Here is a 25,850-nt window from a genome sequence, read left to right as displayed (position 1 = left end):
ATCTATGGTAGCGGTGCACTCTTCCCGGGAGAGAAGGCACTGCTGTAATCATCTCAGTTGCTGGTGTTCTGTGGAAAACAGTGTGGACTCTTGTCATGCATTGGGCAATATTCATTATTGCTTAATAAGGTGTAGAGATGAGATTGGGAATGTTTTGATTTATGTTTTCCTTCTGTGTGAGAAGAGTTTGCTAACCGCCTGACAGTATTCAAGTAACTATTTAGAAATGACTTTTTTGTCTTTATATATTACTATGGTAGAAAAATTCTCAAGATAATCTATTTTCAAACTAATTGTTTTATTTCTCTCCCATTAATCTTAAACTGGAAATGGGCAGAAAGAAAAAATAGGTTAAGTATTTCTTTACCTGAAACTAATTTTACTATATGCTCTGCGATTCCTAGCATAACAACTGTGAACTCATATTTTTATGTAAAAATATTTTCATTATACAGTTAGTATTTGAACTCACTAGGTTTTTAAATGTTAGACACCCCAGATGAGCATCAATATACAACACCTATCTTTATAAGTTGTTATATTCAAGAATTATTATTGCACATTGGAAGGTACTTTGTTCCTTTACATAAAAGGCTTTTTTTTTTTTTTTTTTTTTTTTGTAGAAACAGAGTGTCATTCTGTCACCCAGGTTAAAGTGCAGTGGCATGATCTCAGCTCACTGCAACTTCCACCTCCCGGGTTCAAGCAATTTTCTTGCCTCAGCCTCTGGAGTAGCTGGGATTACAGGTGCCTGCCACCATGCCCAGCTAATTTTTGTATTTTTGGTAGAGACAGGGTTTCACCATGATAGCCAGGCTGGTCTTGTATTCTTGGCCTCAAGTGATGCACCTGCCTCGGCCTCCCAAAGTGCTAGGATTACAGGCGTGAGAAACCGCATCCAGCTGAAAGGCATTTAATTTATAGTTTCCTCCCCCAGTTATCCCCAAATACAGGGGTCATGAGAGGTATAGAGAAGACAGAATAGATATTCAGTTAGAACTCTGCTCAACCTCATCTTACAACTGTTACCTTTCAGTATTGATCAGTTATTTCTATTTCTGAGATTTAAATATGAGGCATATATTTTATTTTGTTTTCCTTTTCTTCTAAATGTTTTTCTTGCCACACCCAGGGATAGCCTCAGATTACTTTGTTTTTAAGTTCACCTTTTAGACTGATTTGCCTACCTACTCCCTCCTTCTTTCCCTTTCTCCCTCCCTCCTTCCCTTTTTCCCTTTCTTTTCTTTTCTTTTCTTTTTTTTTTTGAGATGGAGTCTCACTCTTGTTGCCTAGGCTGGAGTACAGTGGCACGATCTCAGCTCACTGCAACCACCATCTCCTGGGTTCAAGCGATTCTCCTGCCTCAGCCTCCTGAGTAGCTGGGACTACAGGTGCACACCACCATGCCCAGCTAATTTTTGTATTTTTAATAGAGACAAGGTTTCACCGTGTTAGCCAGGCTGGTCTCGAACTCCTGACCTTGTGATCCACCCACCTCAGCCTCCCAAAGTGCTGGGCTTACAGGCATGAGCCAGTGCACCTGGCCTATTATCTCTTTTTAACAAAGAGTTAAGAAATCTAATATTCTCTCCTAAGATCATTTGAAGAATTGTGGCAAATTAGGAATTAGATTTTTGTCTTAATTCAAAACCTGGTATTTACCCCAGTATGCCAAACAGCTTTATAAAGAATACAACATTAATCAAGAATCACATTTTTAAAGGCATACATCTATTTTTTTGGCTAGGCATTTCAAATGTGATGTAATAAAAGATTAACACAAAAGTAATTTCTATTTATAAAATTTAAAATGGCAGGTTTTCTGTGTGATGTTTGAATCTGAGATGATTTGACTGGCATGAGGCCCATCATTGGGAGGTAAAAATTATAGCACAAAGAAAACTAAGCAGGTGCATATGAGGTATTGTCTCTTTATGCTCATCAAAAAATTATCTCCAAAAGAAAAGTTTAAAAAAAGGAAATTATTGTTACAAATTGCATGAAATATATAGTGGGCTCGATTCGTAGCCCCCTCCATATCTGTATCTCTATATGTAAATATAGAGATGTAGACATAACTTGTTTCTTCCTAAGTTATATATGTCTACCTCTACCTGCGTTAACATAACATAATAAAGGTATCATGGTACAGGAGGTAGACATATATAACTTACCTCTTCATAAGGGCTAAAATGAGAACTAAAAGTAATGAGAATTCAGTTGAATATGATTAATTATCAGGATATGTCAATTAGTTCTCTTGATGCTTACTGTGATGCAAAGTATGTGATGTATTTTAAACATTTTATAATAATTGTTCTTATGTTAACCATTAGGCAAGATTTGTATTTCTAATGCTTTTAATGTTCTTTTAAAATAATGTTTGGAAAATAAAAATACTGAAAATCCTAACATTTCTGAATACCAGTTTGCAATATAATGATTTTCCTGTCTAATCATTTTAAAACTATCAGAGCATGGCAATGATCATTTTTGCACAATGGGTAACAATGTGTTGAACCACAGAGAGCTCTTTCCCTTAAGAGATGAAATAACGTGTTTGACTTTATGTATATTTTATTTTATTTATTTTTTGTAGAGACAGTGTCTCCCTGTGTTGCCCAGGTTGGTCTCCAACTCCTGGGCTCAAGCAGTCCTCCCGCCTCAGCCTTCCAAATTGCTGGGAAAGAGGCGTGAGCCACTTACCGGTGTTTGACTACGTTTTGTATCATATATGCTCAGACTAACCAAGGATAGATAATGCCAAAGACTATTTACAAAACTAAGTTTCTTGCTCAGTGAAAAGAGGCTAAATGAACGTTTCAACAACTCATTTAAATGAGATTTACCTGGAAAAACAAAATTTTCGAATTTTTAGTTTACCGATCAGAGTTTGGATTTAAGAATCAAAAAACATTAACATAAGCAGGAACGGGTTTCATATAGGAAACTAGATGTCTACAGAATGGTTACATAGGGCTCTATGATGAGTCTGCAGGAAAGATTCCACCATAAACATGACCAGCCGGACTAGCCAGAAATGCTACTACTTCTGCTCCAACCAAGAAGAGAGGAAGTCAGGAAGCCTGCCTTGGACTTTTGACTTCTAGAACACACTGTTAAAGTTGTCCAGCAATGAGGAAGTTGCTGCCACCACTATTTCCACAAAAAACTCTCCTAACACCTTCAAAGCAAGTATCTAAACAAGACATTGCTGTAGGAAAAATCTGGCAGCATGCAATTGGGTGGAGAAACTAAGTTTGCCTCTGGAACCCTAGCTTCAGGGGAATCTGGAAAGTGTACTAACACAAAAGTATACTCAAAGGAGATGCAGAGTTCTAATCTGCTCTGTCCACAGTGGTTCAACTTGTTAGTCAACAATTTTTTTTTTTTTTTAGATGGATTCTCACTCTGTTGCCTAGGCTGGAGTGTAGTGGTGCAGTCTTGGCTCACTGCAACCTCCACCTCCTGAGTTCCAGTGATTCTCCTGCCTCAGCCTCCTGAGTAGCTGGGATTACAGGCATGCGCCACCATGCCTGGCTAATTTTTGTAGCAGAGACAGGGTTTCACCATGTTGGCCAGGCTGGTCTTGAACTCCTGATCTCAGGTGATCCATCCGCCTCAGCCTCCCAAAGTGCTGTGATTACAGGCATGAGCCACCGTGCATGGCCAGTAGTCAACATTTTTTATACATACCTCTAGCCATACTTCCAAACAACAGCAGTAGCCATACCACCATTCTCCCTCTTGAAATAATGCAGCTTCTCTCATTTAAACAAAAGTGTGTACTTTGCTAGGTGCTGCGGTAATCTTAGCACTTTGGGAGGCTGAAGTGGGAGGATCACTTGAGCCCAGGAGTTTAAGATGCACCTGGGCAACATGGCAAAACGCCGTTTCTACAGAAAAGTTACCTGGGCATGGTGGCAGGTACCTATAGTCCCAGCTACTGGGGAGGCTGAGGTGGGAGGATCGCCTGAGTGAATCCAGGAGGCCTAGGCTTCAGTGAGCCCTGCAGAGTGAGATCCTGTCACAGAACAAAACAAAACAAAACAAAAAATGTGTACTGTCCTCCAGAGGGAAGGTGCTAAGTCTGATCAATCTCTGGGTTTCTCAGTGATGTTCATTATTATTCTAGTTCAGTCAAAAATCTCTACGTGATGCTCTGTAACCTAAGGACTAAATTATAAAACTTACCACCAACAAACAAATTTAATCATCAAGGGAAAACAGAGTACAAAGAAGAAATTGGTTGAAAAGGTTTCATAGACACACACACACACAGACACACACACACCCTAGGATAAAGAAGAAATGGGGATTAGTACAGACTTTGCTTGATTTCATTGGTCAGGAAGCTGTGATTGGTATTTTATAATGTCTTCCACTTCCCATTTCCTATCCCTTTGCCATTAGCTAGCTTATCATATAGTCTGAGAAAGTAGGTTTTATCAAATAGCAGAGGGAATGAAATACTAAGAAAACAAAATTTATAAAACATAATGTAGGATTACAGAAATAACTGGATAAATGGAAATGCTTAATATCATATATAAAAGACAAATCTTTGAATTAAAAAACAACATGAAGGCCGGGCGCGGTGGCTCTCGCCTGTAATCCCAGCGCTTTGGGAGGCCGAGGTGAGCAGATCACTTGAGGTCAGGAGTTCAAGACCAGTCTGACCAACATGGTGAAACCCCATCTCTACCACAAATACAAAAATTAGCCGGGCATGGTGGCAGGTGCATGTAATCCCAGCTACTCGGGAGTCTGAAGCAGAAGAATTGCTTGAACCTGGGAGGCGGAGGTTGCAGTGAGCCAAGATCACGCCACTGCTCTCCAGTCTGGGTGACAGAGCGAGAGTGCGTCTCAAAAAAATAAATAAATAAGTAAAAACAACATGAAAATATATGCAACATTTGCTGCTTGGAATAGAGAAACACAAACTGGAGTAAAAATTAAGATATAGACAAAAGTAGACAAGCCTTCATGAACAAAAAATGATGGTGACAATATAAATATCAAAGAACTGAAAGCAAAACCACATTCTAGAAGATAACTAATACTGATTGATAAGAGGAACAACCAAAAAATAAAGCAATAAGTTTCATTCATTCAGCTGATATTTGTTGAATACTATGTACCAGCTTGAGATAATGGGTGAACACAACAATGAAGTTTCTACCCCCATAACACATTATACTGCAGATGAAAAATATGTAATTTTCAAGCACAGGATCCCACAGTAATGCATGGGGGATATGTCCCAAGACCCCCAGTGGATACCTGAAACCTGGGATAGTGCCAAACCTGAAATATTCCATACTTTTTCCTTTACACACATACCAGTGATAAAGCCTAATTTATAAGGCATGGCAAGAGATTAACAATAACGAATAATATTGTAATAAAAGGTATGTGAATGTGGTCTCTCTCGAAATATACCACAGGAAACTGAAACCAAGGATAAGGGGGGACTACGGTAGTGATATGATACATTGTATGAAAACGATAAAATAGTAAAAGCAGAGAAAGTATAGGGGGCGGTGGGGATGTGATTTTGACACAGGGAGATTAGAGATAGTCTTTCTTAGGAGATATTTGAGCAGCATCTTGAATGAAGTCTAAGGAATTGAGCCAGGAACATAGTTGGGACAAGAGCTTTCCAAGCTCCAGGAGTAGCCACTAAAGGCCCAAAACAGGCATATGTTTGGCATGTTTAAGAAAATCGGAGGTGGAGTGCGGTGGCTCATACCTGTAATCCCAGCACTTTGGGAGGCCAAGGCGGGCGATCACTTGAGGTCAGGAGTTTAAGACCAGCCTCGCCAACGTGGCGAAACCCCGTCTCTACTGAAAATACACAAATTAGCCAGGCGTCGTGGTGTATGCCTGTAGTCCCAGCTCCTTGGGAAGCCGAGGCAGGAGAGTCCCTTGAACCCGGGAGGAGAGGATGGCAGTGAGCCGAGATCACACCACTGCACTCCAGCCTGGGCGACAGAGTGAAACTCTGTCTCAAGAAAAAAAAAAAAAAATTGGCAGAGAGAATGGCAGGAAATGAGGTAGCCAGGAACCAGATCATATAGGCTCTTTGCAGGACTTGACAAGTGTTTTAGATTTTTATTCCACATATGATGAAAAATCATTGCAAGGTTGAGAGCAGAGGCTTCATAAAACCAGATCTGTCAAAAACAACAAAGTGCACAAAGCAAAATCTGTTAGAACTACAAGAAGAAATGGGCAGAAACATGAGCAAAGTAGGAGATTTTAATACCCCACTAAGTCTAGGATGGACCAAGAAGACAAGAATAATAAGAACATAGAACAGTTTACAAATATATAATTAGAAAATAGAATTAATATTGAGGTGTATATACATAATTTTATATACCTCACAGCAAATAAGCTTTCTTTTACATGTTAGCAGAAATAAAGAAAACTGAGTAAATTAATAGACCAAAAGAAAACGCTCAATGAAATAGAAATGCTGAGTCCCAGTGTAATAAACTAACAATGTTATACACCATTTAAGCTCTATTTAGCTCCATTCAACTTTTGTTGTTTTTGCCATTTTTAATTCTCATCTGTTTTTATTTTGAACCTGACAAGATATTACAGTTATTTTGTGGTCAATATCTTTTTTTTTTTTTTGAGACAAAGTCTCACTCTGGAGGGCAATGGCATCTCTGCTCACTGCAGCCCACCTCCACCTCCCCAAATTAAGCAATCCTCCCACCTCAGGCTCGTGAGTAGCTGGAACTACCTGCACAGGCCACCATGTCCAGCAAATTTTTGTTGTTTTTGTTGTTGTTTTTGTAGAGGCAGAGTTTCACCGTGTTGCCCAGGCTGGTCTCAAATTCCTGGGCTCAAGTGGTCCTCCCACCTCAGCCTCCCAAAGTGCTGGGATTACAGGTGTGAGCCGCCACACTTGGCCTATTCATTGATATTTACCCATATATTATCACATTTCTTAAAAATTTTATTTTTTTTTTGAGACAGGTCACTCTGTCACCCAGGTTGGAGTGCAGTGGCACAATGATGGCTCACTGCAGCCTCATCCTTGTGGGCTGAAGCGATTTTCCTGCCTTAGCCTCCCAAGTAGCTGGGACTATAGGCACGCCCCACCGTGCCTGGGCTAATTTTTTTTTTTTTTTTAAGTAGAAGTGGGGTCTCCCTATGTTGCCCAGGCTGGTCTCAAACTCCTGGGCTCAAGCAATCCCATTTTGGCCTCACAAAGTGCAGAGATTACAGCCATGAGTCATCATGCTCCGCCCTTAAAATTTTTAAATAAATTTTCAATTGTTTTGATTCAGCAGGTAAGTTATTACATACTCCTTAGTGGATTCTGACTTCTGACCTCCATGGCCCCCATCTAGCTTATTTTCCTCCCTCCCTCCCTCCGTCCCTTCCTCTCTCTCTCTCTTTCTCTCTTCTTTTCAAAGAGATAAGGTCTTGCTCTGTCGCCAGACTGGGGTGCTGTGGTGCGATCTTGGCTCACTGCGGCCTCCACCTCCTGGGCTCAAGTGATCCTCCCACCTCAGTCTCCTGAGTAGCAGGGACTACAGGAGTATGCCACCAGGCCTGGCTAATTTTTCTGTAGAGACATAGTTTCTCTATGTTGCCCAGGCTGATCTTGAACTCCTGGGCTCAAGCAGTCCTCCCATGTCAAGCCTTCCAAAATGCTGGGATTATAGGCATTAACCAAAGTGCCTGGCTTATATTTCTTCCTTACTATTCTTTCTTGCATCTCAGACCTTTCATTTGGTTCCATTTCCTTCTGTCTTAATGTGTCGTTTAGAATTTCCTTTAATGTTTCTTTTCTGTTAGTGAATGATCTCTGTTTGTTTTCTGGTAACATTTTTATTTTGCCATCATTCTTTATTTTATTTTATTTTATTTTTTTTGAGACAGGGTCTCACTCTGGCACCCTGGAATGCAGTGGTGCAATCACAGCTCACTGCAGCCTCAACCTCCCATTGCCTTCATTCTTACAATAATTTTTTTCTGAGTAAAGACTTTGTATTTTATCTTTTAGTGTAGTAGTGTATTCCCTACTTCTTGGTTAGTGCTTTGTTAAAAAAAAAAAAAGAAGGAAAGTATTATTCCATTGTCTTCTGACTTTCACTGTTGCTATTACAAACTCAACTGTTTGGCCAGGCACAGTGGCTCATTCCTGTAATCCCAGCACTTTGGGAGGCCAAGGTGGGTGAATCACCTGAGGTCAGGTGTTCGAGACCAGCCTAGCCAACATGGTGAAACCCCGTCTCATCTAAAAATACAAAAATTAGCTGGGCGTGGTGATGGGTGCCTGTAATCTCAGTTACTTCGGAGGCTGAGGCAGGATAATCGTTTGATCTCAGGAGGTGGAGGTGGCAGTGAGCCGAGATCGTGCCACTGCACTCCAGCCTGGATGAAAGAGTGAGACTCCATCTCAAAAAAAAAAAAAAAAAAAAGCTGTTTGACTGCATGCTGCTTATTTGAATACATTCTCCCTACCCCATTCCATATCCCACCTTCTGGCTACTTTTATTATATTTTTGTCTTTGGTGTTCTACAGTTTTAATAGATGTGTATTTTTTAATTTATCTTGGGATTTGTTGGACTTCTCAAATTTATGGCTTGGTGTCTTTCATCAACTGTAGACAATTCTCTGCCATTAATCTCTTCAAATATTGCTTCTGTCCCATTCTCTCTACTCTCTCCTTAACCTGGCTTTCATTTTTTTCATCTCTTGCTTTCTTTGTTGTACTTTGAATAACTCCGTCCACCCTATCTTCTAGTTCATTAATTCTCCCTTCTTCTGAATCTATTCTGTTAAAATTGATTATCAAATTATCAATTTTAATTATGATTACTATATTTTTCATTTTGAGAAATTTTCTCATGTTAAAAAAAAACCTGTTGGCCAGGTGTGGTGGCTCACACTTGTAATCCCAGCACTTTGGGAAGCCAAGGCTGACTAACATGGTGAAACCCCATCTTTACTAAAAATGCAAAATTAGCCAGGCATGGTGGCATGCGCCTGTAATCCCAGCTACTTGGGAGGCTGAGGCAGGAGAATCACTCGATCTCAGGAGGCGGAGGTTGCAGTGAGCTGGGATTGCACCACTGCACTCCAGACTGGGCAACAGAGCAAGACTCTGTCCAAAAAAAATCCCAAAAAACAGAAAACAAAACAAGAAAAACACCTGTTAGGTTATATTTTTAGAGTTTCCAGTTTCTACATATAATTAAAAGTGTGGCAGCTCACACCTGTAATCCCAGCACTTTGGGAGGCTGAGGCCGGATGGGTGGGTCACCTGATGTCAGGAGTTTGAGACCAGTCTGACTAACATGGAGAGAAACCCCATCTCTCCTAAAAATACAAAATTAGCTGGGCGTGGTGCCGAATGCCTGTAATCCCAGCTACTTGGGAGGCTAAGGCAGGAGAGTCGCTTGAACCTGGGAGGCGGAGGTTGCGGTGAGCTGAGATCACGCCATTGCACTCCAGCCAGGGCAACAAGAGCAAAGTTCCGTCTCAAAAAAAAAACAAAAAAAAAAAAAAAAAGAAAGAAAAGAAAGTGCATCATTTATTTCTTAATTAGTGCAAGGATAGTTTTCTAAAATGACTGATAATCCTATTGTAATATTTGATTTTCATAAAATAGGACTTTTGTCAATTATTTTTGCTGGTAGTCCTTCATCGTGCCTTGTTTCCTTGATTCTGTGTTTACTTTTACTGTGAGTTGCTAATTTTCCTTAAAATTTTTTGGTGAAAATTTTCACCCTGGTTGATAGCACTGCCTTAAGTGAAGGTACATTCCTCCAGAAAGAACTTGCATTTGCCTCTTCTAGGTGCCTAAATGTATTACCAGTTCAGGACCACTTTAAACTGAGCTTGGAGTTCTTTTGAACTACTTAGGTGATGTGGGTATATAGGTTACTATCTACAAGGCACTAAGTTTGCGATTATAACCTCTAAGAGATAATTTTTTCCATTTCTCTGTTTATATCAAGGATAGCTTTTCCTGAGGTTCCCTGGACATGAGGTAGAGAGGAGTGGGGTGGATTTATTTCTTCTTTACCATTACCTTGAGGATGTAGCACTTTGGAGTCTTAGTTTTAAGGAAAGTGGGTCTCCTTTTAAGAAGCTTCAGTCATCAAAACTGAAGCGCAATTTCTCGAAGGTTGGCAAACACCTTCAAGGCAAAAGTGTCTACCACCCTTCACTTACCTCTTGGAGTCCTCTCCTTAGAGTCCTCTCCTCTCCCCTCCTCTCCCCTCCCCTCTCCTCTTCTACCCTCCCCTCCTCTCCTCCCCTCCCTTCCCCTCTCTTCCCCTCCCCTCCCCTTTCCTTTCTCCTTTCTTCTCCTTTTCTTTCCTTTTTCCTTTCTTTTCCTTTCCTTTCTTCCCCTTTCTTTTCTTTTCCTTTCCTTTCTTCCTCCTCCCCTCCCCCACTCCCCTTCCCTTCCCTTTCTTTCCCTTCCCCTTTCCTTTTTGTTTGAGACAGATTCTCACTCTGTCACCCAGGCTGGAGTGCAGTGGTGTGATCCTGGCTCAAGTGAGCCTGCCTCCTCAGCCTCTCAAGTAGTTGTTACCACAGGTGTGCGCCACCATGGCCAGCTAATTTTTCATATGTTTTGTAGAGACTGGGTTTCACCATGTTGCCTAGGCTTATATTTTTGTCTTGTAATTTTTCACTCTTTTATCAGCTCTTTGAAGTTTTTAAGACGTTTTATGTATTAGAGTATATTGTGAAGTTGAAATATTTATTGTTAACGAAATCAGAGCATTGTTATTATCATCAACCTCTTACCCAAACTGCTCAATTTAATAATAATAATATTATCTACATTGTGGACACTTCTTGCCTATCTTTCCAGACCTACTCTATGTATGTACCCATGTATATGTAGAGAAACCCGACAAAATAATGCGAGGTATAAAGTAAATGCTACAGGGACGTATAGGGTGCTACTGGAGTGCAAAGTAGGGAACAGTTTATTCAGAGTGAGAGAAAGGGAAGGCTTGATTAAGAAGAGAAGGGAGATGGGGAGATCCTTTTGTAGTTCGTAAGTGTGATGATCGGGTTTTCACACGCATGTTTGAGATGTGCCTCCTTCAAACCTATATTAGTCTGTTTTCACACAGCTATAAAGAACTACCTGGGACTGGATAATTTATGAAGACGAGAGGTTTAATTGACTCAGGGTTCTGCAGGCTTAACAGAAGCATGACTGGCAGGCCTCAGGAAACTTACCATCATGGCAGAAGGGGAAGGGGAGGAAGCACCTTCTCCACGTGGTGGCAGGAGAGAGAGAGAGGAGGCGAGGAGGGAAGTGCCACACACTTTTAAACTATCAGATCTCATGAGAACTCACTCATTATCACGAGAACAGAATGAGGAAATCGCCCCCATAATCCAATCACCTCCACCGGGTCTCCCCCCCAACACTGGGAATTATGATTCAACATGAGATTTTGATGGGGACACAGAGCCAAACCACATCAAACCTTGTTACAATGTGGGCACATTACCCATCTGACATGAATAAATAAATAATAAAAATTAAAAGAGGGGGAAAAGGAAATTGATGTATGGAACACGCACAAAATGCCTGTACAGCATTGAGGTTAAGAATGACAGCCCACATACTGCATTTCTGGGGTTTGAATGCTGGCTTGGGTGACTCTGGACAAATTTAATTACTCTAAGTTTCAGATTCTTGTACATAAAGTTGAAATAATAATTGTATCTTATATGATCTCTTTGCAACTTACTGAAGAAATACTTCTCACCATAAAATATAAGTAAGTGAACTGATGGATATATTCATTAGTGTGATTAATCATTCCGTATTTTGTATGTGTATCAAAACATCCCATTGTACCCAATAAATTTATACAATTATGATTTGTCATCAAAAATAATTTAAAAAGAAATGCTTCCTTCTAGAGGTCATTCAAATATCCTATATTTTCTTTTTCTTTCTTTTTTTTTTTTTTTTGAGATGGAGTTTTGCTTTGTCACCCAGGCTGGAGTCCGGTGGCACCATCTCTGCTCACTACAACCTCTGCCTCCCAGGTTCAAGCGATTCTCCTGCCTCAACCTCCCAAGTAGCTAGGATTACAGGTGTTCACCACCACACCTGGTTAATTTTGCATTTTTAGTAGGGACAGGGTTGCTCCATGTTGGCCAGGCTGGTCTCGAACTCCTGACTGCAAGTGATCCGCCCACCTCAGCTTTCCAAAGTGCTGGGATTACAGGTGTGAGCCACTGCGCCTGGCCAATTATTTCTTTTCTTAAATTAATGTTTGTTTTTTGCTGAGGCATAGAAGTGCAATATTTTATGTAAATCAGTTTTATATCTAGCCACTTGACTAAACTCTCTTATTTTTAATAATTTATCTAACACATGTTTTGGGGTTATTATGTAGAAAAAATGTTATCTACTTGACAGAGGAAACTGTTTTGTAATATTTTCTAAAAATGTCATCTACAAATAATAATGTTTTGGTTTTTGGTTGTTTTGGATTTTTTGTTTGTCTGTTTGTTTGAGACAGAGTCTTGCTCAGTTGCCCAGCCTGGAGTGCAGTGATGCAATCTCGGCTCCCTACAACCTAAGCCTCAAGTGATCCTTCCATCTCAGCTTCCCGAGTAGCTGGGACTACAGGTGGGCACCTCCACACCCTCCTAATTTTTGGATTTTTTGTAGAGACGGAGTTTCACCATGTTGCCCAGGCTGGTCTCTAACTCCTGAACTCAAAGGATCCGCCCACCTTGGCATCCCAGTGTTGGGATTACAGGTGTGAGGCACTGCATTTGGCAATAATGGTTTTGTTTCTTCCATTCTAAGCCTTACACCTCCCCCTTTTCTTGTCTTATGTGGTTAGCTAGAAATTCAGTACAAAGTTGAACAGAAGTGTTAACACTAGGCCTCCATTCTGGTTGTCGATTTGAAATTTTCATCAACTCTGACAGTGTTGTAGGTTTTTGTTAGACACCCTTTATCAGGTTAAGAAGATTCTCTTTTGTTCCTGGTTTATTAAGAGCTTTTATTATGGCAGACGGTTCAATTTTATTGAGTGACTTTTCTGAATCTGTTGAGATGATCATATGATTTTTCTCATTTTGGCGATGATTTTTTTAAACACTACTAAATCAAGGCTGGGCAAGGTGGCTCACACCTGTAATCCCAGCATTTTGGGAGCCTGAAGTGGGAACATGGTTTGAGCCTGAGTTTGTGGCACCCTGTCTCTAAAAAAAAAACAAAAACTAGGCATGGTGGCACTCATATGTAGTCCCAGCTACTCAGGAGGCTGAGGTGGGAGTATTGCTTAGCCCCAGAAGTCAAGGCTGTAGTGAGCTGTGATTGCACCACTGCACTGTTAGCTTGAGTGACAAAGTGAGACCCTGTCAAAAAAAAAAAAAAAAAAAAAAAAACTAGATCAATTTGCTAATATTCTAAGATTTTGCATCTGTTCATAAAGAAGTAACCCTGCAATTTTCGCTTCTCGTAATTCTCTTGTCTGTTTATCCTGGTTTCATAAAATGGGTGAGCAATGTAACTTCATGTTCTATGTTATGGAGCGATTTGTTTAAAATTGGAATTATTTTTCCCTTTAATTTTTGATAGAACACTTCTGTGAAACAATCCGTGCTGCTGTTTGCTTTGGAGGAAAATTTTTATCTCTTGATTCAATTACTACAATGGTTGTACAATTAATCTAGTTTTTAAATTATTATACCAGTATTAGTATTATTATATGTAATGTAATACAGTAGTATATTTTCTAAGAATTTTTTCCCATTTTACATATATTTCAAACTTCTTGGCATAAAGTTATTCACAATATTCTACAATGTCTGTTAATTCTGTGCAGAATCTGAGTTTTGCCACCTTTTTCATTCCCTTTCTTATTTTTGTATGCCTTCTCTTTTTTGTTTTCTTTTTTTTTTTTTTTTTGAGATAGAGTCTCACTCAGTTGCCCAGGCTGGAGTGCAGTGGCGTGATTTTGGCTCAATGCAACCTCCGCCTCCCAGTTTCAAGCAATTCTCCTGCCTCAGCCTCCCAAGTAGCTGAGATTACAGGCACCCCCCACCATGCCTGGCTATTTTTTATATTTTTATTAGAGATGGAGTTTCACCATGTTGGCCAAGCTGGTCTCGAACTCCTGACCTCAGGCGATCCACCCACCTCAGCCTCCCAAAATGCTGGGATTACAGGTGTGAGCCACCATGCCCGGCCCTCTTTTTTCTTTTCTTGGCCCACCTTACCAAATATATTTATGGTGCATGTATTAGTCCATTCTTGCATTCCTATACAAAATACCTGAGGCTGGGTAATTTATAAGGTAAATAGGTTTAATTGGCTCATGGTTCTGCAGGCTGTACAAGAGGAATGGCGTCAGCATCTGCTTTGCTTCTGGTGAGGCCCAAGGAAGCTTTCAATCATGGCAGAAGGCAAGTGGGGAGCTGGTGTATCACATGGAGACACTGAGGGCAAGAGAGAGATGGGGGAGGTCCCAGAAACAACCAGATCTCACATGACCTCGCAAGAACTCACTCATTACTGCCAGGATGGCACCAAGCATTCATGAGGGATCCACCTCTGTTACCCAAACACGTCCCACCAGGCCCCACCTCCAACACTGGGAATCACATGCAACATGAAAGTTGGAGGGGGGGACACACATCCAAACCATGTTAGTGTACGACATGATGTTTCAATATATATATTCATCGTGGAATGGCTAAATCAAGCTAATGAACATACAAATTACCTCACGTACCCTTTTTGTGTGGTGAGAAAACTTAACACCTAGTCTCTTACAATTTTTGAGTATAAATACCTTGTTATTCATTATAATCACCATGTTGCACAATGGATCTCTTGAACTTATTCTTCCTAACTGAAATTTTGTATTCTTTGATCAGCATCCCCCAATGCCACACCACTCACTAACCCTGGTAACTACCATTCTACTCTGCTTCTATGAGTTAATCTTTTTCAGACTCCACATGTAAGTGATATCAGGAGGTATTTGTCTTTCTGTGCCTGGCTTATTTCATTTAACATAATGTCCTCCAGGCTCATTCATGGTGTTGCAAATAATAGGATTTTCTTCTTTTTTAAGGCTGAATAGTATTCCATTGTGTATATACACCACGTTTTCTTTTTTTTTTTTTTTTGACAGAGTCTCTCCCTCCCCCCCAGGCTGGGAAGTACTTGCCGGGATCCCAGCCACCTGCAAGCTCCGCCTCCCGGGTTCACGCCATTCTCCTGCCTCAGCCTCCCGAGTAGCTGGGACTACAGGCGCCCACCACCGCGCCCGGCTAGTTTTTTGTATTTTTTAGTAGAGACGGGGTTTCACCGTGTTAGCCAGGATGGTCTCGATCTCCTGACCTCGTGATCCGCCCGTCTCGGCCTCCCAAAGTGCTGGGATTACAGGCTTGAGCCACCGCGCCCGGCCCACCACGTTTTCTTTATCCATTCATCTGTTCAGGAATACTTAGGTTGATTCCATATCTTGGCTGTTGTGAATGATGCTGCAGTAGACATAGGAGTGCAGATATCTCTTCAACATACTGATGTCATTTCCTTTGGAAATATACCCAGTAGTGGGATTGCTGGGTTATATGGTAGTTCTATTTTTCATTTTTTGAGAAACTTCCATACTGTTCTCCATAACGGCTGTACTAGTTTACCTTCCCACCAACAGTGTTCCAGGGTTCCCTCTTCTCTACATCCTTGCCCACACTTTGTTGTCTTTGGTCTTTTTGGTAAGAGCCATTCTCACAAGGATAAGGTAATATCTCATTGCGGTTTTAATTTGCCTTTTCCTAATGATTAGTGATGCTGATCTTTATTTTATTTTATTTTTGAGACGGAGTCTCGCCCTGTTGCCCAGGCTGGAGTGCAGTGGCGCCATCTCAGCTCACTGCAAGCTCCGCCTTTCGGGTTCACGCCATTCTCCTGCCTCAGCCTCCCGAGTAGCTGGGACTACAGGCGCCCGCCACTGCGCCTGGCTAATCTTTTTTGTACTTTTAGTAGAGACGGGGTTTCACCGTGTTAGCCAGGATGGTCTCTATCTCCTGACCTCATGATCCACCCGGCTTGGCCTCCCAAAGTGCTGGGATTACACGTGTGTGCCACCGCGCCCGGCTGATGCTGATCTTTTTTTATGTACCTGTTGGCCATTTGTATGTTTTCTTTTGAGACATGTCTATTGAGTTCCTTTGCCCACTGAAAATCTGGTTAATTTTTTTCTTGCCGTTGAGGTGTTTGAATTCCCTATATATTTTGGATATTAACTCCTTATCACATACATAGTTTACAAATATTTTCCTTCATTCCATAGGTTGTCTTTTTCACACCGTTGATTGTTCCCCCTGCTGTGCAGAAGCTTTTTAGTTTGATGTAATCTCATTTATCTACTTTTGCTTTTGTTGCCTGTGCTTTTGGGGTCATATTCAGAACAATCATTGCCCAAATCAATGTCATGGAACTTTTCCCCTATGTTTTCCTCTAGTAGTTCCACAGTTTCAGGTCTTACATTTAAATCTTACACCATTTTCAGTTGATTGTTGTATATGGACTGAGATAAGGGCCCAGTGACATTCTTCTGCATAGGGATATACTGTTTTTCAACAGTATTGAAGAGACTGTCCCTTCCCCATTGTGTGTTAGTGGCATCTTTGTTGAAAATAAATTGACCATAAGTATGTAGATTTATTTCTGGGCTTTCTGTTCTGTTTTGTAGGTCTATAGATTTATTTTTATGCCAATACCATGCTGTTTTGATGATGACTTGTAGCAGATTTTGATATCAGGTAGTGTGATGCCTCTAGCTTTGTTCTTTTTGCTACTATTTGGGGGTATTTGGGGGTACTTTGGCTATTTAGGGGTCTTTTATTGTTTCATATGAATTTTGGGATACTGTTTCTTATTTTTGTGAAACATGTCATTGGAATTTTAATAGATTGCATTGAATTCTTTGAGTAGTAGATTGCTTTGGGTAGTGTGGACATTTTAACAATATCATTCTTCCAATCCATGAAGACAGGATATCTTTCTTTTTATTTATGACTTCTTCAATTTCTTCATCAATGCTTTATAGTTTTTGGATTATAGATTTTTCACCTTCTTTGTTAAATTTATTCCTAAATATTATTTTTGTAGCTATAGTAAATTGTTTTCTTTTTCTTTTCTTTTCTTTTCTGAGAGAGGGTCTTGCTGTGTTGCTTAGGCTGGAGTGCAGTGGCACAGTCATATAGCCTTGACCTCCTGGCCTCTTCCCACCTCAGACTCCAAAGTGGCTGGGACTACAGGTACACACCACCATGCCCAGCCAATCTGCCAATTTTTATTTTTTATTTTGTAGAGACAGAGTCTCACTGTGTTGCCCAGGCTGGACTCGAACTTTCAGGCTCAAGTGATCCTCCCACCTTGGCCTCCCAAAGTGCTGGGATTACAGGCGTGAGCCCTTGCTCCTGGCCTGGATTGTTTTCTTAATTTCTTTTTGGAATAGTTTGTTAGTGTATAGAAATGCCATTGGTTTTTCTATGTTGGATTTTGTGTCCTGTAACTTTACTGAATTCATTTATTAGTTTTGAAAATTTTTGATGGAGTCTTTAGCATTTTCCATGTAAGATCATGTTGTCTGCAAACAGAGACAATTTAACTTCTTATTTTCCTATTTCCATCCCTTTTATTTCTTTCCCTTGCTTAATTTCTCTGGCCTGGACTTTCAGTACCATTCCAACTAGATGTTTTTATAGATATTTGTATCAGTTAACTGTGGCTAAGTTGTGCTGTGGTAACAAGCAATTTCAAACCAATTTTAGTGGCTTGCCACAACTAAAACTTCTCTCTTACATGTTGACTATGAATTGACTGTGACTCTGCCCCATTCTGGGATCCACACTGAAGACATAGTTATCCGTGCCATCCCAATCTAGGGCAGAAAGAAAAAGTAGTGGCTTTTACAGACATATGGTCAAAAGTGGCACATATCAATCAACTCACATTTCATTGATCAAAGCAAGTCAAATGGCCAAGCATAATTTCAGTGTGTGGAAAATAGAAATCTTCTCATAGGGTGGACACTGAAAGGACACAGCAATGGGTTGGAATGTATCATTCTTTTTTTTTTTTTTTTTGAGACAGTCTTGCTCTGTCACCCAGGCTGGAGTGCAGTGGTACAATCTTGGCTCACTGCAACCTCCACCTCCTGGGTTCAAATGATTCTCCTATCTCAGCCTCCCGAGTAGCTGGGATTACAGGCATGTGCCAGCACGCCTGGCTAATTTTTGTTATTTTTAGTAGAGATGGGGTTTCACCATATTGGCCAGGTTGGTCTCAAACTCCTGACCTCAGGTGATCCACCGGCCTTGGCCTCCCAAAGTGCTGGAATTACAGGCTTGAGCCACTGCACCCGGCCTGGAATCTATAATTCTTTCACAGGGTAAAGCAGAAACTATTTGGAACAGTAATGCAATTTACTGCAGTATGATCTCATCATTCAGTTCTGAGTATTCTCTAATTTGCATCATATTTTTTTTCACTGGATCCATAAGTTATTTAGAAGTGATTCTCTTAATTTCTGAAAGAGTATCTTTCACTTATTGATTTCCAATATAATGAGATTATGGCCAGACAGTGAGATCTATATGATTCCAATCCTTGAAAATTACTTGAGATTTGCTTTATGCTTCAGTATATGGACAGTTTGTGCAAGTGATCTGAATGTGCTTGAAAAAACATGCTATTTTCTAATTATTGGCTAAAATGTTCACTGTATGTCAGGTAGTTCAATCCTATTGATTGTGGAATTCTTTTTTGGAGGGTTGAGGGATGGTAGCAAAGAACCTTTTGGTTTTGTGCCCCACCCACTGATTATATAATTCAAATATATATTATTACTGATATTTTTTTGTCTCATTGATAAGCTGTCAATTGCTGAGAGAGAGAGCAGCAAAAGTGCTTATGTGTAGAAAGTAGTCTACTTGCATGCAGTATCAAAGCCTTATGTAGAAGAGTCTACAGAGAGAGGAGAGAACCTCAGTGAACTGCTGGATTGTTAAAGCGGAGATGTGTTAGGGAGTATCTAAGGCAGCATTGTTTAAAATTTTCCAATAAGGAAGATTGTTGGTCAGACGCAGTTACTCACACCTGTAATCCCAACATTTTGGGAGGCCAGCGTGGGAGGATAGCTTGAGCCCAGGAGTTCGAGACTAGCCTAGGCAATATGGTAAGACCCTGTCTCTCCAAAAATTACAAAAAAAAAGCCAAGTGTGGTGGTGCACACCTGTGGTCCCAGCTACTTGGGAGGCTGAGATGGGGAGATGGCTTGAGCCCAGACGGTTGAGGCTGCAGTGAGCTATGATTGTACCAGTGCACTCCAGTGTGGGTGACAGAGCTAGACCCTGCCTCAGAAAGAAAAAAAAAAAACAAGATTGGTGTTACTTAAAATTTATTCCTGAACTTTATTACTATATAAATGTGCATGTGTACATAGTTGTAATCAGAACGTACATATTTTACATTCTCTTCTGTTGAAATCATATCATCTACTTTTGAAGAGCAGATTCATTTTATGGGTTACTCCCCAACCTCTGTGTGTTCAAGGAAAGTAATATGGAGGGAGACTCCATCAGGGCAACCTAGCAAATTAGAAACGGAGCTGGGGCTAAGTGCAGTGGCTCACACCTATAATTCCAGTCCAGAATCACTTGAACCTGGGCAACACAGTGAGACCCCATCTCTTAAAAAAAAAATTATAAAATAAAAAGAAACAGGGCCGGGTGCCGTGGCTCACGCCTGTAATCCCAGCACTTTAGGAGGCTGAGGAGGGTGGATCACCTGAGGTCAGGAGTTGGAGACCAGCCTGGTCAACATGGCGAAACCCCATCTCTACTAAAAATACAAAAGTTAGCTGGGTGTGGTGGCACATGCCTGTATTCCCAGCTACTTGGGAGGCTGAGGCAGGAGAATCGTTTTAACCTGGGAGGTGGAGGTTGCAGTGAGCCAAGATTGTGCCGTTGTACTCCAGCCTGGGCAACAAGAGTAAAACACCGTCTCAAAAAAAAAAAAAAAAAGAAGAAGAAGAAACAATTGAGAATAGAGTGTTTCTTTATGGACTTCCCTACAGGAGCCTTTCTAGGAGTCAAAATTGAATTGGCAATGAGGAGTCAATCTGTGGGTTGTGGGTTTACATTTAGAAACTCATCTACTTGACCTGTAGAACGAGTGTTTTGTCTACTGCTTTGGGAATATTGTTAACCTAATCTGATTTATCAACCTCCTCTTCACCCTTTCCCTATAACTCTTTGCTTCCTAGGAGGTAAAATAATGTTCTACTATTACACCAATATGCTGATACCCATTCAACACGTTCTGAATGTGGTACTCTTTTGTTTTCTTTTGATATAGGGTCTCACTCTGTCACCCAGGCTGGAACCCATTAGCGTGATCACAGCTCACTGCAGCCTTGACTTTCCGGGCTCAAGCGATCCTCCCATCTCAGCCTCCTGAGTAGCTGGGCCTACAGACATGTGCCACTATGCCCCGCTAATTTTTTTTATTTTTTGTAGAGATAGAGTTTCGCCGTGTTGCCCAGGCTGGTCTTGAATTCCTGGACTCAAGTGATCCTCCTGCCTCGGCCTCCCAAAGTGCTGGGATGACAGGTGTGGGCCACAGCACTCAGCCAAATGTGGTGTTCTTGATACTGCGCACGTGCAGGTAATAGCAATAGCTATTGAGCTCACATGGTGGGAAGATATATCAATTTCAGATAATTTTTTACAATGTGAAAAAAATGCACATTTCAGACTTGGTGATATGTTGTGTGTGTACGCTGGGGAAGACACAAAATCATGGTTCATTCATAAATAATTTAGAGATGACCCTTTGAAACTAATATTTTTCATAGTTCCTTAGTTAGTAGCTTTTTATATCCAGGAGCAATGCACCCTAGTAAGATTCAAGGTGGAAGTTCTTTTCTGATGTAGGAAGAGGTATATTTCTCAGACAGGTCAGTTTTAGGAGCATGAAAAGTGAGCAACTATAAACCACTCTCTTATTTGTATCCGTGGTACTCACCGTTCAGTTGGAAGACCTCTAGTCTAGCCCACCAGTAGCTCCTCTTGGGTGTTGCAGTCTCAGGGTCCCCTCCATATCTGACTTGTGATAACAGCTCTTACTTAAATGACACTCCATAATCCAGCCAGGTCAGTTTACAGAGCCCCCGCTTTCAAGGCCACTCTTGTCATTCACAGATCAGTGGCAACATATAAAGTAATGAGGATGAAGGCTGTAATGGGATCTTTCAATCTCTCAGACAGACACACAGTTTTTCTCCTATATTCACTAAAAGCAGGTTTTTTTGTTTGTTTGTTTGTTTCATTAATGCAGGATGACCATGGTTATCTTAAAAGAGACTTGCCTCACTGTTCTCCTACCGCAGTTGAGGAAAAATCCAAGTCAATGAAAACTTTAAGGCCTTGGCCGGGCGTAGTGGCTCAGGCCTGTAATCCCAGCACTTTGGGAGGCCCAGGCAGGTGGATCACCTGAGGTCAGGAGTTAGAGACCAGCCTGGCCAACATGGTGAAAACCCATCTCTACTAAAAATACAAAAATCAGCCAGTGTGGTGGTGTGCCTGTAATCCCAGCTACTTGGGAGGCTGAGGCAGGAGAATCACTTGAAGAGGGGAGGCAGAGGTTGCGGTGAGCCGAGATCACACCACTGCACTCCAGCCTGGGCAATAGGGCAAGACTCTGTCTCAAAAACAACAAAAAACAACAAAAAAGACATTAAGGCCTTGTGGAATGGTGAGAGGAGTGGCAGGCAAGCTGCTGGGAAAAGACTTGCCTTTGTCAGGGGTCCAGGCTTTAGAGAGATCAGGCCTAGATTTAGTTTGGAACCACGGGCAGAGCAGCCAAGCTCCAGCACTGGGAAGACTCTGCCTTAGCAGATGCCCACAGCATGTGCTCCCATGTGCCCCAGTCCAGCTGCACTGGCCCAAATGTGGTGAAGGGCGGGACAGGCAAAGTCACTTCCAGGAATAGCAGACAGTGGCCGCTTGAAGCTGGATGGGGTAATCTTGAGCGGGTAGAGAAGGAAAAGGGGGAACAGGAAGATTGGAAAATAGCTTTTCATCCCCTCCTGCATCCCTAAAGAAGGATCTGTAAATTGAGAAGCAGGTGCTGGTAGTAATTACGATAATACTCAGCCTTCTGCTTTCAACTTTGTTTAAATGCTAATGACACTCACTTTTCTATTTCCAGTCCTGATCTTTCCCTTCACTCCATGCTGCTCTATCAAGTTGCCTATTTAACATTTCCACTTGTGTGTCTAACAGGCATCCCAAAATGTAACATGTGCAAAACAACCCTTGACTCAACTCTGTTCTCTACCACACGAACTCCTCCTACCGTTTTATCATCTCTGTAAAAAGCACTGCAGTAACCCAGCTGCACAGCTCAATTTGGCGTCCTTGACTCTTTTCTTTCTCTTGCACACCATGTCCAACCTATTGACAGATCCTGAATTATTTTAAAAATAGACTCTTAAATCCAACAATTTCTCACCTCTTCCATCCCCACCCCACTAGCCCATGTCCCCATCATCTTTTACCTGGAAAATTAAACCAACCTCATCATTGTTTTCCAGCTTCCAGTCCTTCTCTCCTACAGTCTCTTTCCTATGTCATAGTGATCCTTTTAAGGTAAATCATATATGTCACTGTTCTGCTTACAGACTTCCAGTAGCTTTCTATCCCCCTTAGAACAAAATCTGAAGTCTTTGCCATGGCCTGTGTAGCCAGAATGAACTGGTCCCTGGTTTCCTCTGTCTCTGATTACTTTCATTCATACCCTGCCCAATGTGATCAGGCTGCAGAGACTTTCTGGCTGTTTTTCACATGCCCCATTTTTGTCCCCATGTCAGAGAATTGCCCCTGAAATATTTCCATCTGGAATGGTCTTCCCCAGTGGCCTTTTCTGGTCCCCATATTCAGTGCCACTTTCCGTTCTGCCACTGCCTATCTATCTGTCCCTCTACCTTATGTGATTTCCTTCATAGTTCTGATCATTTCCTAATATTATGTTATTGTATTAGTCTGCTCAGGTGGGCATAACACAGTAATACCACACACTGCGTGGCTTAAACAATGGAAATCAATTTTCTCACGGTTCTGGAGGCTGAAAGTCCAAGGTGCTGTCAGGTTTGGTTTCTGGTGAGGGACTCTCTGGCTTTTAGAAGGCCACCTTCTTTCCGTGTCCTTACATGGTACAGAGGAAGAGAGGAAGCCAGCTCTTTGGTGTCTTTTCTTGTAAAGGGCACAAATCCCATCATAAGGGCCTCACTCTTATGACCTCATTTAACCTTGATTACTTCCTGGAAAGACTCTGTCTTCAAATATAGTCACGGTTGCATTTAGAGCTTCGCTGTATGAATTTGGAGGGGGACACAGTTCAGTCTACAAGTTACATTTTACTGTTTACTGGCTGTCTCCCCACTAGAATACAGCTCGAATGGAGCAAAGACTGTTTTGTTTAGCACCATACCCCTAGTACCTATCAGTCCTTGTCCCTTGTGGACTTTCAGTGAATAATTGTTGAATACATGGATCAATAAATGAATGGATGGATGAAGTGATCCATGGAAGTGATGTCAACCCAAATCAATATCTGGCTGGCTTATAATTTCCTCATGTTTATTTTTGGTATGACTGTCTATTTTCCCAGGATGATTTTCAGCAGGCCTTTAATGAAAGGGGACCTGGGTTCTGACTTAGGACTGCAAGGCCCTCTTCCTGACTGTTTACTCAGTTAAGGGAACCGTCAGCCAACTCAGAGGGCATCTTTTCCCAGGGACAGCCCTGGCTGCCCAGGAGCTGCCAGACAACCTGCATTCATTCTCATTGGAATTCCTTGGCTCATTATACTGCCTGAAGACAAAATAAAACTCTTCAGCAACCACAAAAGAATTAAAGGAAAAAAGGGACAACTGGTTCTTGCAAAGAGAGGAGAGGGGGTACCAGTTATTTTAAAGCATAGGACAATTTGAATAAAGGTGGCTATTGAGGGAAATGTTACTTTCCCCAAGAGATAGTTTAATAGACAATCACTTTAGGTCTAATGCCTTGGAGATTATTTTTATTTGTATGTTTTGAGACAGAATCTCACTCTGTTGCCTAGGCTGGAGTGCAGTGGCATGATCACAGTTCACTGCAGCCTTGACCTCTGCAGCTCAAGCAAACCTTCTGACTCAGCCTCCCAAGTAGCTGGGACCACAGATGCGTGCCACCACCTCTGGCTAATTTTTGTGTTTTTTTGCAGAGACGGAGTTTTGCCATGTTGCTCAGACTGGTCTTGAACTCCTGAGCTCAAGCCATCTGTCCACCTTGGCCTCCCAAAGTGCTGGGATTACAGGCAGGAGCCACTGCATCTGGCTGCCTTTGCAATTAATTTTACCAAACGAAAAATATCACTTAGTTGCATATGGACAAATTAGTGAATTTTCCTTCTTCTCATCCCAATAAACACGTTTTGTTTTTTTTGTGCGTACACTTGGCTGATGCTAAGTTCAGTTCAGTTTGTTTCTCTGAGTTCCATTTCTGTGAAGGTTTGCCCTTTTGACATCTTCCTGATCCTTCAGCAACCTTGTAGCATGCTAATGAGTGGGAGATCTCTCAATGGACTCTCAGTGTGAGAATCCGAATTTTCATGCATAGCCTGATGTTTTGCAAAATGTCGCTTGTTCAGGTGCCAGATAGACCTTACAAAGCTAAGCAGTTCACAAAGAGTGCTTTATGCCTGTCTTCTGAGGCCAATGTACTAGGACAAGTTTCATAACCTGTGTAAATGCCTCAGAGTTATGTCACATTAGGGCTTATGAAAGCTTGTTGATCATTTGTTTGGCTTTAGCAACAATGTTTGTCAAAGAAATTTTAAAAACTAGTTTTATTAAGATTACTTGAGGAAAGAGTAGACAGAATTACATTTCGCGAAGAGGCCATGAAAATAGCCACTTTTTATGGAGGAGTTCAGAGTGCCTCAGAATTGGAATGCTTTCAATTCATGGAGCAGGGTGGATATGCCACAGAGGAGGGAGACACAGACACTGTTTTCTCGTTAGTTTGGAGAAGCAACATATGAGACTGTGAGAAATCAGTGCAAGGCAGCAAAAATTTGATTACATGATGCTGTATGGAATCCAAGAGAAAAGGAACACGGATGAAACAAAACAATAAAAATGGTTCCTTTTTCTTTCCTGACCATTGAAAACTGAAGAACATATTTTTTTCCCCCTCAAAGCACAAAACACTGAAAAATAAGGAGTGTTGAGAGTGAACAGAGGGATTAGTTTAAAAAAAAAAACAAAAAGTACTAGGGAAAGTTGGAGTGGTTGAGGAAGATTTGATAAGGTGTGGGTTAAGAGAAGATCAGGGTTCATTCATTTATTCAGCAAGTGTTTGTTGAGGGCCACTTTTATTCACAGTCTGAGGAGAAACAAAAATAAAATGCGTTCTTCACTCCAAAACAGAAAGCCATACATAAAAGATGAAGGAATTATCATTCTGTTATTTAAATCATAAGCATGATCTGGATCTAGATAATTGGCATTGTGCTTGCATTGTTTACCGTCACCAAAAGATTATCAAAGAAGAGAGGGTTTGGCATGTAACCTAGCCAGAATTCCCAAGGTGACATTTTAATCTTACTAATGAATTATTTGCCAGATTTTTGAATTGCATTAGCATAATAAAAATAACATGGGAAAAAATGAGTGTCATATGTTGCCAGGACAAAATTAATCGCTGTACTCATTTTACAGAGAATTTTGCCGAGCCCTTCTATGTGTTCTCTCAG

At 41.2% G+C, this 25,850-nt stretch overlaps 1 protein-coding gene, 1 long non-coding RNA gene and 1 other non-coding gene across 4 annotated transcripts in view; 2 read left to right on the top strand and 1 right to left on the bottom strand.

The window, feature by feature from the left end:
• Positions 1-25,850, top strand: part of LOC101015186 (ankyrin repeat and SOCS box protein 3) — a 196,253-nt gene that overhangs the window by 8,347 nt on the left and 162,056 nt on the right. The gene's annotated exons all lie outside the window — the stretch shown is intronic.
• On the top strand, positions 11,031-11,135 carry LOC116270459. The gene has a single exon (XR_004178490.1). It is a non-coding gene; the product is annotated as a small nucleolar RNA U13 (small nucleolar RNA).
• LOC103876951 lies at positions 21,153-23,432 on the bottom strand. Its single transcript, XR_004178251.1, has 4 exons — positions 23,167-23,432; positions 22,630-22,694; positions 22,410-22,507; positions 21,153-21,239 (listed from the first exon to the last, which is right to left on the bottom strand). It is a non-coding gene; the product is annotated as an uncharacterized LOC103876951 (long non-coding RNA).

This window comes from Papio anubis, chromosome 14, assembly GCF_008728515.1.
Source record: "Papio anubis isolate 15944 chromosome 14, Panubis1.0, whole genome shotgun sequence".
Lineage (NCBI taxonomy): Eukaryota > Metazoa > Chordata > Mammalia > Primates > Cercopithecidae > Papio > Papio anubis.
This window is presented reverse-complemented; position numbering and strand designations above follow the sequence as displayed.